The sequence below is a fragment of the Mauremys reevesii genome, linkage group 2 (assembly GCF_016161935.1).
Source record: "Mauremys reevesii isolate NIE-2019 linkage group 2, ASM1616193v1, whole genome shotgun sequence".
Classification (NCBI taxonomy): Eukaryota; Metazoa; Chordata; order Testudines; family Geoemydidae; genus Mauremys; species Mauremys reevesii.
In genome coordinates this window covers 103,945,636-103,959,616 of record NC_052624.1, presented here as the reverse complement: position 1 = coordinate 103,959,616, position 13,981 = coordinate 103,945,636, and the positions used below count along the sequence as shown (strand labels likewise).

General features: G+C 41.7%; 1 pseudogene; it reads left to right on the top strand.

Annotated features, from left to right (window-relative positions):
* The first annotated feature begins 13,448 nt into the window (after positions 1 to 13,448).
* On the top strand, positions 13,449 to 13,610 carry LOC120399692 (annotated as a pseudogene).
* The last annotated feature ends 371 nt before the right edge of the window (positions 13,611 to 13,981 follow it).

The window sequence follows — 13,981 nt, the reverse complement described above, 5'->3', positions numbered from 1 at the left end:
TTAGTGCCACAATTAAAAAAATTGTACAAGATTTGCAAGAATCTTTGCCTTGCTCTTTACAGTTACAGAACTATCTGTACAGTTACTGGGAACTCGAGAGGGATGAAAAGGTAATACAACAGCATGTCGTGTTTCAGTTCTCAGAGTCTTCACGTAAACTGTTTCAAACCAGAAAAAGGCTCATGGCTGATCTGATGGGAATGCTATTAAAAACTGACAAATGGAACCAAGGAACCAAATCGATATAAATCCTGATATTAGTGCAACTCTTATGGAGAAAGATTATCTCCTCATTATGGAAGTATGTATAGTCACAAAGCCACTTGTTGTTGTTTCATAACCCATGATAATCAGTTAAGATCACCCTTTTGTATGAGCTGGTTGGTCTAGTTCAGGGTAGGCAACCTATGGCACGCGTGCCAAAGGCGGCACATAAGCTGATTTTCAGTGGCACTCACGCTGCCCAGGTCCTGGCCACCGGTCCAGGGGGCTCTGCATTTTAATTTAATTTTAAATGAAGCTTCTTAAACATTTTAAAAACCTTATTTAGTTTACAACAATAGTTTAGTTATATATTATAGACTTATAGAAAGAGACCTTCTAAAAACGTTCAAATGTATTACTGGCACGTGAAACCTTAAATTGGAGTGAATAAATGAAGATTCAGCACACCACTTCTGAAAGGTTGCCGACCCCTGGCCTAGTTACATAGTGGTCGTCTTGGCCCTAGAATCTTACCAATTTATCCTACAGCAGAAAACTAGAGATACCACCATAAAAATGGATTTACATACATTGGAACTAATCCTGACAATTGTTACTCAAAGTAGTAAATCTTACTCATACGAATAATTCCACTGAAGACAAGTGCAGCTTCTATAGATAAGGAGTTGCAAGACTGGGCTCACAGGAGTATATTGTTCTCTTGGTATGAGAGTGAATCTCCTTAGTGCTCACCAATTCTGTACCCCTTGGTGCTTATGTGACTACTATTGAATTCAATGAGACTACATGCATGAGTAAATGCTACTCAGTGGAACAAGGGCTGCAAAATTGGATCCCAAGAGAATGATATACTGTATATTATATGCCTTACGATTCAAGCCATACAACCATCCTCAGCCATGAGGCTTGCACTAATGATACGTAGCTAAATTTTTTAAAAAGTTATCCTTGAAGAAACCTCCAATTATCAAAATCCAAAGCATAAAACAATTATAAGAGTAAGAACATCTGTGGTACAAAATGTCAAATTCACTGTGACACAGAAAAGATGATTGAAAGTCCACTTCAGTGGTCACAGAGCAAGTTAAAGCTGCCTTGAGGCCAATGGGGAGTCCAACTTCTTGCACCATCATTGCTGGAACATGAGTACACTATTCCTGTTCCTCTCTTCACTACAACCACAGCTTCTACTTACATGAGGGCCAGATTCTGGTGGCTGCCTGAAAATAGGCCATAATGAACCCAACAAATGGGAGAGTTAATTTGCACCTATTTTCAAGCCAATACTAACTAAGTGTGTAGCCCCCTTATACAATCTCTTCCCACTAAAAGTAGGATTCATCTCTGTGGGGCACTGTTTCCTAGAGACCATGGCCAGATAAGAGAGCATACATGAGGAAGATACCCACTTACCTCTTGGTTAGTCCCTATAGTGTCCCTACATGGCTCCTGTTGTGGAAAGCCAGCAAAGTGGGTGCTCTCCTGGAAGGGCCAAAATACAGACCATCAACTGCTCCATCATACACCTGCTGGCCAAGATTTTTCTAGCATGCACTTAACCAGAATTTGGCCTGAGGAGAGGAGCAGCACATGGCAAGTGGTGAAGAAAAGAACATTGGAAATAGCCATTGCTAGCAAGGAATTTATTCTGAATATGCATACTTAATGTGTGTGTGATCAGGGAGACAGGAAGGTTTTTCATCAACTCGTTGAATTGTAGACAGACTTATTCACCTCATATCAATTTTACAAGGCAATTCCATGGGGCCTGATTACTACCCCCTCCAACTCCCTGCACCCCCTGCCCTATCGTCATTATTTATACCTGTTCAAAGAGGGAGTGAAAACACTACCCCGAGCATAAGGGAATGGAGAATTCAGATATGGTAGTGTCTACACTTTGCACAGGTGTAAGTAACTACACCTGGTGTAAAGTAGGAGAGAATCGGGTCCCAAAGCTACAAAAGAGAATGTGCTGGTTTCATTCACTGTTTACATTGCTTTATAACTATATCCTCAGCTCAGAGTATCACTTGATCCTGAAACAGTTCCTAACGGTGTCTTTCCATTTTTAATTTTAAATAATTCTGGTTATATGCACAAAATATTTGACTTAGGTAATATAGCTTTGTTTTTTCTGGGATTCTTTTTTTTCCATGTTCAGTAGTAGGCTGCAAATATTGGCTACACGGCACTGGACAAAAATATCTTTTGAAGTGTACATCAATCGCCTGGGTTTCAAGCAGGGAAGAATTCACCTTCTTCACCCCACAGATGTGATTTGCACACTTTACACCACATTGATCAAAGGCAAAAATGTGGCCAGCATCAGCTTGTCACTGCAACACAGATGAATTTTCAAGCTTAGGAAATAGATGCACCTACCACAGGCAATTCATGTGGTAATCTTTCTAGAACAGAATGAAACACTCCTCCAGCTGCTTTAGAGTTAAACACATGCTTATCACCTGAATGCAAAAAATAATACTAATAATAATCAGGACAAAATTTTGCCTGCAGTGGATGTTTGTCTGAATGACTGTATAAAGAGTAAGACCTCGGTGTCTGCCCCTTTGTTGCAGCAACTTTAAGAATAGGTTTTTTGCAACAACATGAACTTAAACAAATTGCATGTGTATAGGTTATTTATTAATATAATAAGGACCAAAACTTGCTCACATTACTCACAGAAAAATTTCCACTGATTTTTCAATAAGTGATTATTTGCACCAGAATGATTTGCCTCTGATACTTTAAGGTTTTTAACAACTTAATATACAATTTATTTTTATTCCTATTGTTCTGTTTAATATATTTTTGTTATATATGTGTGTGTATGTGTGTGTGTTGCTAAGTGTGAGCCATAACATATACATGTACAATGTGCTTAAATTGATGTTGCTATAGCAACCTTAATTTTTGCATGTCTTGATTTAAAAAAAACTGTATAACACTAATGTTGCCTTAACAATATTTGCATTTAATATCTTCTTTTTAAAAGAAAACTGAAGAAAAAGAGAATGGTTAGGGTTAGCATGTGAATGATCACAACTAGGCTCAGAAGTTCTCACTTCATTGCAGTTAATAGAATTGTGAGTACCCTTCACTGCTGCTGTCTTCATTTGGCTGGAAAAGGTTACTGTGTGTCTCACTCCTTAGCAAAGTACATTGGTTTACACCAGCATGACTATACCTTCCTAAAGAGGAAACAAAGATATTATTTATTATTAACTGAATATTGTTATTTACTATTTATTTAAGCACTGACAAGGTACTAGATGCTGTTTATGTAGCAGAAGTTTTGCTCCCTGTATCCATCTACCAATTTTTGTGGTTTCACAACATTTTCCTATTATTTTAAACATAGGACCAGACATAATACCTGAACCTTTTTTTTCCCCTCCTAATTGACTTAATTTCAAGTTGATGGTGTCACTTTAAGGAAGTTGTTGTTGTTTGGAAGGGTTTTCCTGTGTGTACTGCAATGGAAAATCATACCATGAACCTCATGCAAATTGTCGCTGAAGAAGCTCTTGGACTTATCGGGCTGGCAGGGAGCAATATGGGTGTCAGAAAAGAAATCTTACCAGAGGCTTTTACTGAGCATGTTCAGCAAAACATCAATTGCTTATACTGTCTTTTATCTTGTGTTTTGTTGTTAACCTTCTCTTATTACAAAACCTAGCAAAAGCCCTCATTAAGGACTATTTAGAAGCAAATTTTCAAGTTTGAAACTTTTGCTAAGTCTAACTCTTTTAGCAAAAAAGAACGGTTAGAAATATTTAATGGCGAAAGTGTATATTTTTCACTCAAGAAATTCAAGAAACGCCTTCAGGTGGGGACAAATCACAGGATGTTTCATCCCCCAAAGAAAACTTTTCATGAAGTTGTTATGTACAGCTAAGAACAGGACATTATCATGGAAACCTTTTTGCAAAATTAACTGTAGCTTCTGAACCTGGCAAAATAGGAACCAGTAAGAAATCAGGGCATATGTATTCAGAACGACTACTCAAACACTGGTAGAGGCAGAGTCAAATCCAGCTCCATAAATTGCTGTAGTCTTCAGCCAAATCTGAAGGCAGCAGGTTGCCTCGAAACTCCAGCTTCTTTTTTCTCCTGTTTTTCCTCCTGGCCTCTGTTTGATTTGTATGGGTTGAATTAAAAGCTTACATGTGCCATATCGCTTTTCTGACTTTTTTATGCTCCTGATACTGGTACTGTTATGCCCACAGTCCTGAAAAGTTTCTATTTAAACAAACTGAGATGCTGGTGCAGTTGCACGTGATTGGGGGGAAACCGACACTATTCAGGTGCCAACAACTGCTAGGTGCTTTATGCCCCAGGAGCTGTGAGACAGAAAATCCTAGCAAAAGAACAAAATTGTGGGACACCATCATATGCACCATTGTCACCCACACTTCCTGTAATATGGATGCAGTGGACGTAGTGCAAATATGAATGGGATTTGTTTTACATTGGTTATAATGTGCCAGTTCAAAGAAAAAGGAGTCTTCCATAAAGCAGGTTTGGGTCTGTGCTTTCCTGAGCTTAGAGTCCAGGATTGGAAGTCAAGACTCTTGGCTTCTATTGTTGCCGTTACCACAGATTTTGTTGTATCACTTGTTTTCCCTCTCACTTGTCAGTCATTTTGAATCCATGTACATGGTGTGATTCAGACATCCATTGTACATGCAGAGCGGGCATGTGCACTCTGACTGGGAACAGCGGCCCATATAGCCAAAGCAGGGGGAGGGGTTACTGAGGATGATTCTGACCTTGGGGTATGACAGAGGAAGTGAACTAGGTGGCTTGGGTGGGTGGGGCTCAGCAGCCTGCACTTTGCTTAGGAGGTGTGGGGGAGGGGTAATGGTAGAGGTGGGGGGAGAGAAGGATGTTTCTGTCCACACGTGAGGCTATATCTGCCCTTTTAAAAATGCTGATGCTGACATTCATATGAACCACAAAACTAGGAAAACTCTTCTTCCTGCCCACAAGCCTGTAAAATGAGCCTCCATTGGTACATGTTACACTGCAAAGTTCTATGCAGAGGACTCCCTCCTGCCTAACCAGTTTGGATACCAACTCTGCTGCTACATCTGGATCCAGGGATTCCTCAGAGAGATCCACGGACCCCAGAAAGGTGCCGAGTATCTCCCTGGTTAGCACCTCGTCCTTTTGATCTGCCTGATTCATGGAGTGGTGTCCTCCATACCCCTGACCTCAGCAGTGCATGGTGCCTCTACGCTGGCCAGTACTGGGTTTCTTGCACATGCCAGTTCGGAGGATTCAGTCCATTTTGTCAAAGGACAGTCACACTTTTCCTCCTGGCACCAGACCCACTCTTATTGTCCCAAGCCTTCAGACTAGAATTCAAGTGGGAAACAGTCCATGGCAGTGTTCAGACGGAAGGTGCTGTAGAAAGTATTGTTTTTATTTCTGTATTAATCTTTTAGCAACAGTTATCCCACCCCATGTAAGAGCACTGCTTTGCTGCTGCTCTGGTCAGCGTTTGTGTGAAATTTCTTTCTAAGCCCCAGATCTATACGTTAAATATTCCTACCTCTGGTATTTCATAGAATTACTCAAGGTTTCATTCATGAACCAGGGCTGTTCTCTTATTCCTGGAGCTGTTGATTCTCTTTTCTCACTCTGCTTTCGCTATGGTCCTGCCTATTATCCAAGTAGCCACTTTTGCCCTGAGACGCACCTGTTGATTAATGCTGCTTTTGTGAACCGAGAAGGATGTGGTGTGTTATTTTTTTCCCCCATCCCCTAACTAAAGACCATTAAAATGAGACATCTTAAATAGAGGCCTATTTTATATTAAGGGGACAAGCCATTGCCTCACAACCATGTTTAGCAGCGGTAGGTTTTGTTCCCCCACCGTGAGGATCTCTCTTGTGCACTTATTTGAGCAAAGAACAGGCAGTTTGGCCGCACGGATGTATCCATTTTTGGTTTCCAGTTGAAAAATGTCCCTTTGAGACTGTATATTTTCTGTGATCCAAAGAGGATTAAAATATTAGGGAATGAAAACAAATAGGAGTATTATTCCCACTAGAAAGCATTCTTATAGGGGCAGAGAGAGGTTGAAACTTTATTGTAATTCAACATCAGGACACGTCTAGAAATGGAGCAATTAACAGGTTGTAGGGCTCTGGGTCTCAGCTGCTGCTGCTGTATTCTACAAGTGTTGCCAAGAGATGCTAAGCTGAAAATGCAAATATCTGCAAGGCTGAAGGATCAAAGAGCAATTAAATTAAAAACTGCTGACAAGTCAATCTTAGCAGCCATTTCCATGCTGAACTAGGTCAATAAATCTTAGCCTGCTGTAAATCTTACCACCTAAAGATGGGCTTGTATAACATGAAAAAGCAGTAAAATATAGCAATGTATTTTATGTAAATACTTTTAAAAGTAGTGAATAGCATGTTTTATTCATATTACCCTGCCACCCAAGCAGTCAAGAAGAGGTTAGACTTCTGGAATGGGTTAATTCTTTATTCGGTGAGAGAGCTGAGTTGACAAAAAGGCAAGAGCTTTCTTTCCTTGTTTCTTTTCCTGTATATTATTATTATTAATTTGTCTTACAGTAAGTTGTGGCTACAGCACCCAATTGAGATCTCGGCCTCCTTGTGCGAGGTGCAGTACAAACACATAGACAATCCCTGCCCCAAAGACTTTTACAACAAAATAGACTAACGGTATGGGAGGAAACAGAAGCACAGAGACTTGCCCAAGGTGTCGCAGTAAGTCAGTGGCAGAGACAGAATTGGAAGCCAAATCTCTTGATTTATAATTAACCCCCTATCCGCTGAACCATGCTGCTTCCCAGCGTGCACATCATTCACATGAGAACATCGAACACAGACAGAGTGTGCAGCAGGAAAACTGACAATCCCCAGATGTAGCATCTGTTTCAGAACTCCAGCGAAAGCAGCTGTTCAGCTAGCCAGCAGTTCTCAAGATAAAATGTACCAAACTGCTGCTTCCAACTCTATTTTTAAATCCTCCCAAACAGATACTATGTATTCCTTTCATCTTTTGAGCTAAATGCATTTCCAGCATCAAGTATCTAAACTAGACACATTCCCAGCAGAACCACCAAAATGTACAAATGCGAATACAGCTACTAAATTTAAAGCAGGCTTTCAACAGAGTAACACCTTCCTGATTATAAACACACATCTCCATTATGGCATCCAGTTCTGCCTCCCTAAGCCTTACTCATTCTTCTCCCTCAGAGAAAGCCTAAGGCCTGGTCTACACTGGGGGGAGGGGGTCAAACTAAGGTACGCAACTTCAGCTACGCAAATAGCGTAGCTGAAGTCGAACTACCTTAGTTCGAACTACTTACCCGTCCTCACGGCACGGGATCGAAGTCCGCGGCTCCCCCGTCGACTCCGCCACCGCCGTTCGCGGTGGTGGAGTTCCAGCGTCGACGGGAGCACGTTCGGAGTTCGATATATCGCGCCTAGATGAGACGCGATATATCGAACTCCGAGAAGTCGATTGCTACCCGCCAATCCGGTGGGTAGTATGGACGTACCCTAAGCAAAAAGTTTATTGTTACAGTAGCACCTAAGCGAATGTCTACGCAGCCCACAGCAACGAGCCCCACCCCACAGCCTGGGCCGACAGACTTGGGCTAGCAGGGCTAACACTAGCACTCTAAAAATAGCTGTGTAGACAGCACTTCGAAGTTGAGGTGTGGGCTCTGTAGCCTTGGAGGCCGGGGGGTCAGAGCCTGAGCCACAACAAAGTACTGTCTGCACAGCTACTTTTAGAATGCTAGCATGAGCCTTGCAAGCCCAAATCTGTGCCTCTGGGCTGGGAGGTTGGCTGCTGTAGACTGTGCAGACATGCCCTTGATGGCCCATCAAAGATCTGTTGAGCTTGCTGCTGTACAAGCATATTGTAACAGGCAGTCCCTGCCCTAAGAGTGTACAATCTAAGGTACTGATCTTGGAGTTAACTCTGTGGCAGAGCCAAGATCTGAACCCACCCCTCCTGAGTCCCTGTCCGCTGCTTTAATCACAAGACCAAAGTGCAAGTCTGACACTGTGTCCTGGAAATCTAGTCCAGGCTCAGGTGACTCAAGATGAGAAGTGAATTCCAGGGCCCATCACCAAGCTGCTTAAATGCTACCCCTGCCCCCGATCGGAGGGTCATTAGATCGAATGCCTCAGATGATCACAACAGTCCCAGTATTACAGCTAGTTACTAAAGGAAGAAGGCCTGAGACACTTAAGGAATTCTAGGGAAAAACCAACACCATTAACAAGCCTTTTGTAATCAGATGTGATTAGACTGTCACTCAAAAACCTCTTGGATCTGGAGTTGTCTGGGTCTGATCCTACAGAAAGCAGCCAGAGCATATTGGTGAATCTGGCCCATTATTTCTTCATGACAGGATAGCTTGTTTTCAAGTGTCATGCTTCAAAAGACATCTACAGTCTCAGAGGAAAAAATGGCATAGGGTAGATTTCTTAGTGAATATTTGCATCTATTTATCTAGCTCTCTTTTTGCTCTTGTTGATGCTAGGATGAGATGGCTGGGAGCTAAATTGGCATCCCTGGGCATGATTAGAATCTGAATGTTTGAGATATGGATTTAAACAATGATGAAGCAAGGAGTTTATGGTGTATTGACCTGACTAATATGTAAGTATTCCATTATCCTTTAGTGGATGGAATCAGAAGTACTCAGTATGTCCTAGTCCCTGTACTACTAGCAGGTAATGGAGAGTATCAGAAGAATTTGATTTTTAAAGTTTTGGAGAAAAAGAATCTTGTTCTTTCCTTGCAGTTGCTGTGGCCATAATGTGTAGTATAGATTAACCATAAAGTTCCCAAAATAGGTATCCACGGGTTTGTTACAAAATGCAAGGAGGAGATGGAGCTGCATTCACAAAAAGTAGGTATTCAGTTCCATGGTTTTCCTAAGTTTTTTTCTTGATAGGACACAGATGGTTTTTAATTATTAAAATGTTTAAATGATCTACATCACAGGGGCTCTTTCTATAAAAAGCATGTCCTGTGTTACAGACTTTGCTTTGGGTGTGATGAGGACTATTTCAGACTAGCAAAGCTACTGTCAGCTGACCCAATACAAGTCCTATTCTCATGGGAAAGATTTGTCAACACAAGGTTAAAAACTATTTTAAAAAATTCACAGTGGAGAGACTGGATTTTAATCTTGATTCTATAACAAGTAAAAACATGGTGAGCACACAGCAAATGCAAAAGCTCTGAAATGGTTTGGGGACAGCCTGTACTTTCTTTCTTTCTTTCTTTTCTGGATTGAATCAGAACCATTCTTAGGTTTGTGTGGTCTCCAGCAAGATGCAGAACCTCGCTCTGTGTAGTAAGAAGATTTGTGCTGGCTCTAAATACATTTCACAAACTCCAACCCAAGATAGCAACGTGCTGTATGTTCCCAACTTGAGAACAAAGGGTGAGGATTTCTTGTTTTTCCTCAGGAGGCTGATCTCATGTTTCATTACTCAGGGCCCACTTTCAATACGGCTTGTAAAGTAATTTAAACCAGATCCTTTGCTGTATGTTTTCCTGGAGGGAACTCGGTTTTCTTTAACCAAAGGGAAGCCTGGAACAAGCATCTCAAGGGACAAAACTATATAAGATAATTTCCGCACATACATTGTACGTTAGGCAACAAATTCTTTATAATCAAAGGTAAGTCAAAGAAAACCTAGTTCCTAGAAGGGCAAGATAACTTTTCAACTAAGAATCTCCCAGTGCTGTCTCACATTCTTTTCCACAGCTGCAATCCAGCTGAAACTCCAACAGCAGAACCTGCCAGCAAGACAACTAAGGAAATCAGTAAACCTGGATTTAAAATATATATATTTCAAAACTTGGTATCTGGACCTGTTTGGGTTGAAGAACAGATTTTTAAATGCAGTAGATGAGGCAAATAAATGGTATTATACAATTGGATCATTTCAATACACCTTATTGCAATGGGATATTTCCTGTCTCAAACTATTGCAATGTGGTGTTGTTCACACTTAGGGCTTGACCCAATGCCTGTGTGGAGCAGCTGTTCTGTAAAGATATTGGGTACAGCTGTGGAGATTAAAGAGGGTGCCCTCCATTTTGGAAAGCAGGGCCCTGGACTGCAAGGACAGACAGTGAGTTGCAGGCTTCAGGACAGTAGCAGACTGGTTTCTGTTGTGTTAGAGTTATGTAATTGTTAAATAACAATAAAGTTGTTACCTGCATGCTCTCATTGCTTTAATGAGAAGGGGGAAAAAATGTCCATTGAAGCCAATGGGAGCTTTCAAAAGACTCCAATGGGCACTGGATCAGGCCTTTAAATATCTGCTGTGTTCTACCATGCTGGTGGCTGTGCTTTAGTGGTGAAGGAAGGATTCCTCTATATGTGACTCTACTTGTTCTTGTACAGGCGGGGGGAACCACAGAAGGGGCAAAGTAAGCAGGAAATTCCATGAGAATCACCTCACTGCGATTTCTTGGCTTGCTCCCTTCAAACGGCTTGGAGATTCTTTGGGGGGGTGCGGCACCAAAGTGCACAGACCAATGCTTGGAAATCCTACAGCGCTGTAACCTTCATGGAGAAACTATGCTCCATCCCAGCTGACACTGAGCCAGGCTTCAGATAAAGGTTATTGTTGTTTCTGTTTTTAAATACTTGGATTGCATTCAGCTACCAGAGGGAGGGGGGTCATATAAGAACCAAGGGAGAGATTAGATTAGCGGGTCAGCCCCTCCACACAAAGCTTCCTGGCCTTCTTCTGGCACCGTGGCTCCCACGCTAGCTCCTGGTGTGCCTACACTTTGTTCCTCAGAAGCCATGGAGAGGAATTAATGCTGTTTTAACCAGAGTTTGCTACTATGTGCATTCTCCCTGGGATTTACTCTGATGGCTGAAGGGGACAGAGTTGCACAGAACAAAAGCTCTGGCCCTTCCAAGCCCCATGGAGTCCCAACTCTGCAGAGTGAAGGTTTTTGGGCCCTGGAGAGGGATAGGGTATTCCCATAGATCTCCTCTATGAGTTCTGAGGCCTTCTTATTCTTTCTTGAATCCCTCCCACCTCCCCCATTCCCCTTTGTGGTGCAGAATGGAGGGAAGCATGGGGCTCAAAAATTGCACAACACATTGGAATTTTTTAGGATGAAGATCAAAAATACATTAGTGTTATTATGGCTAATGCAGCTAGCTAACAGAAGAAGCAGTGTGTGCAGTATAGGGAATGGGGAAAAACATGGTGCTCCAGTTTGTGGCATTTGTTCTATTGTTTAGACAAGGCTGTATCTGGAAAAGGACAATCTGCCAGCAGTTATATTAAAGTTGGTTTTTTTTCCCCTAGCTTTGGAAAATGAAAAGGTTGATACCATCAGGTTACTGCATAATCAATCTGAGCACATGTGACCTCCACAATTGCTTTCTAAGCTTTGCGTGTTTCACTATCTATCAGCATGTTTCACTGTTCTCTAACCATTTTAATCATTTCAAGAGGGAAGAAAACAACAGAAAAAAGAGTACCAGCAGGAAAACCCATGTTGTATGTAGCTAAGTAACTGTAATGATTTTGTTTTCTGCATTCTGCACTTCTAAACTTTTGGGATTTTGCTGCCTCCAAAGGCCGCTGCCATTTTCTGAGACCATTGATGTAGCATGTGTTACAAAGGAGGTACCCAAACTGTGCACTATCATAGAGACTTTACATTTGTTCTTTTTTTGTTTAATTGCTTTCTCTCACTCAATCATTCAGACTGAAGGCATCTGATCACTTTTTATGTGTAGGAAAACATAACATGCCCCACTAAAGTAGGTGGAAAAGACATTAGCTTTTTTTTTCTTCAGAATATTTCTCTTATATAAAATGGAGCCTCTGCCAGCCAATTTGATTACTGGATGTTTGATGCTTATTTACTGATTCATGTTGAAAAGAATTCCAGCCAGTCAGAAACCAGCTTTCTCATTAAAATACTGTAAAACAGTATTTCAGAAAAATGGGCCTGAATTTGCAACCCATACTCAGGCTGTCTCTACACATAGATACCATGATAACTACTTCAGTGAAGGGTGGGACTTTTTAACCAAAATAGTTATACCTGTACATCCCCTAGTGGGAACACAGTTATACTGGTATAAAGGTGCCTGATACTCAAATAGCTTATTGCATTTCTTGGGCAGGAATAACTATACCATTATAAATAAGCATCAGTATAACTACGAGGAGGCTTCCTGGGAGTACCCCAGATTCTGACACATCTCACTATCACCTGCCCTTAGTTTGAGGAAGTCTTGTCTGTGTCTGCCAGGGACCAGCTCCCAAACTCCACCAGCCACAAACAACACAAGCACTCCCTTCTAGGCCTATGCAGGCCCTGCTTTCTCTCTACCGGATAGCAATAGGCACGTTCCAACCCCCAAGTGCTCCAAGTGTTGCCCTGGAGTGCCCAGTCTCTGGTCCATTGGACACTTGCAGTATTCACAGATTCGCTGCACCCATAGTTTACCAGTTACACCTCAGATCACTGCTGCACTTAACACACAGCACTTAGATAGGTTGATAGTTTAAACAAGTAAAAGTCTATTTAACAAAATATGGACACTTGATTAATAGCCCGTAAAAGTACTGGAAACAAATGGTTACATATATCTTAAAATCATAACACACATTCTAGAGCCTAGACTTAATTAACAAGATACTCTCATGTCTAAAGTATTGCTCACCAGCACCTTCCAGACAGGCAGGCTGAGATCCCTTTTTCATGAGACAAGCATGCTGTCAGCTTGTCTCCTAGGTGAAGGATAAAAGCTTGTCCCCACTCCTCTTTTTTTATGCAGTTACAGACTATTGTCTCTTACCCCAGAAGGTCCCTTCTTCAGAGACTTATCTTAGGGTTCATTTGTCTTTGTAACCCAACACCAGCCAAAGCTGATCACTTGGAGCTACACGACTCCTGTCTGCTAGACTCTACGGAGAGTAGGTATGTTCATGTAAACACAGTTGGCTCCTGAAGTCTCTCCCCATCCTGAACTAGCTGTCAGGGGCTAGTTCATTCAGACCCTGGTTGTTTTAGATATATATATCTATACAGAGCCTGGTTGTTTTATTTTTATATATATATATACACACACACCAAACCAATCAACCAACACTTTTCATTTTGAGCCAGAATCTGCTAGTCTAAGTCATGTTGGATAGTATTTTACTTCTCAAATAGTCCCATATAGGCTTCTCAGCTAAGATCAAGTGTAGTCTCTGTTCTTATCAGTTTAATTACTGAGGCACAAAATACACCTTCTAGAACACTCAACTTGCTTTCCTGAAGAAGACTACTGTTTTGAAGATGGATTCTACTGCTACTGCTTCAAAAGAAAATTTTCATGTTCCTTTGGAGACTCCAGGACAGACCGAGAAGATGATCGCTCCCTTGCCGATTCCACAGAAACCTTCAACTGCTGCTCGGACTGCTGCTGCTCCATGGAATGCCTATGGGGGAACAGCCTCTAAGAAGACCCTTAATGCTTCCAGAACATCACAGATGAGCAATATCAATGGGAAAAGCAGCACCTCCATGAAGAAAACCCTTGGAGACACTGCTTCAGGGAGATCTTGCACGTCAAGGATGGTCTTCCAGGACATCACTGCCAGGAGAAACATCATCTCGTCCACTCTTGAGGATAAGGATGTTACAAGGAGAACTTCTTCCATCTTCTCTACTGCCCAGGATCCTGAAGCTGGTCATTGTCCTG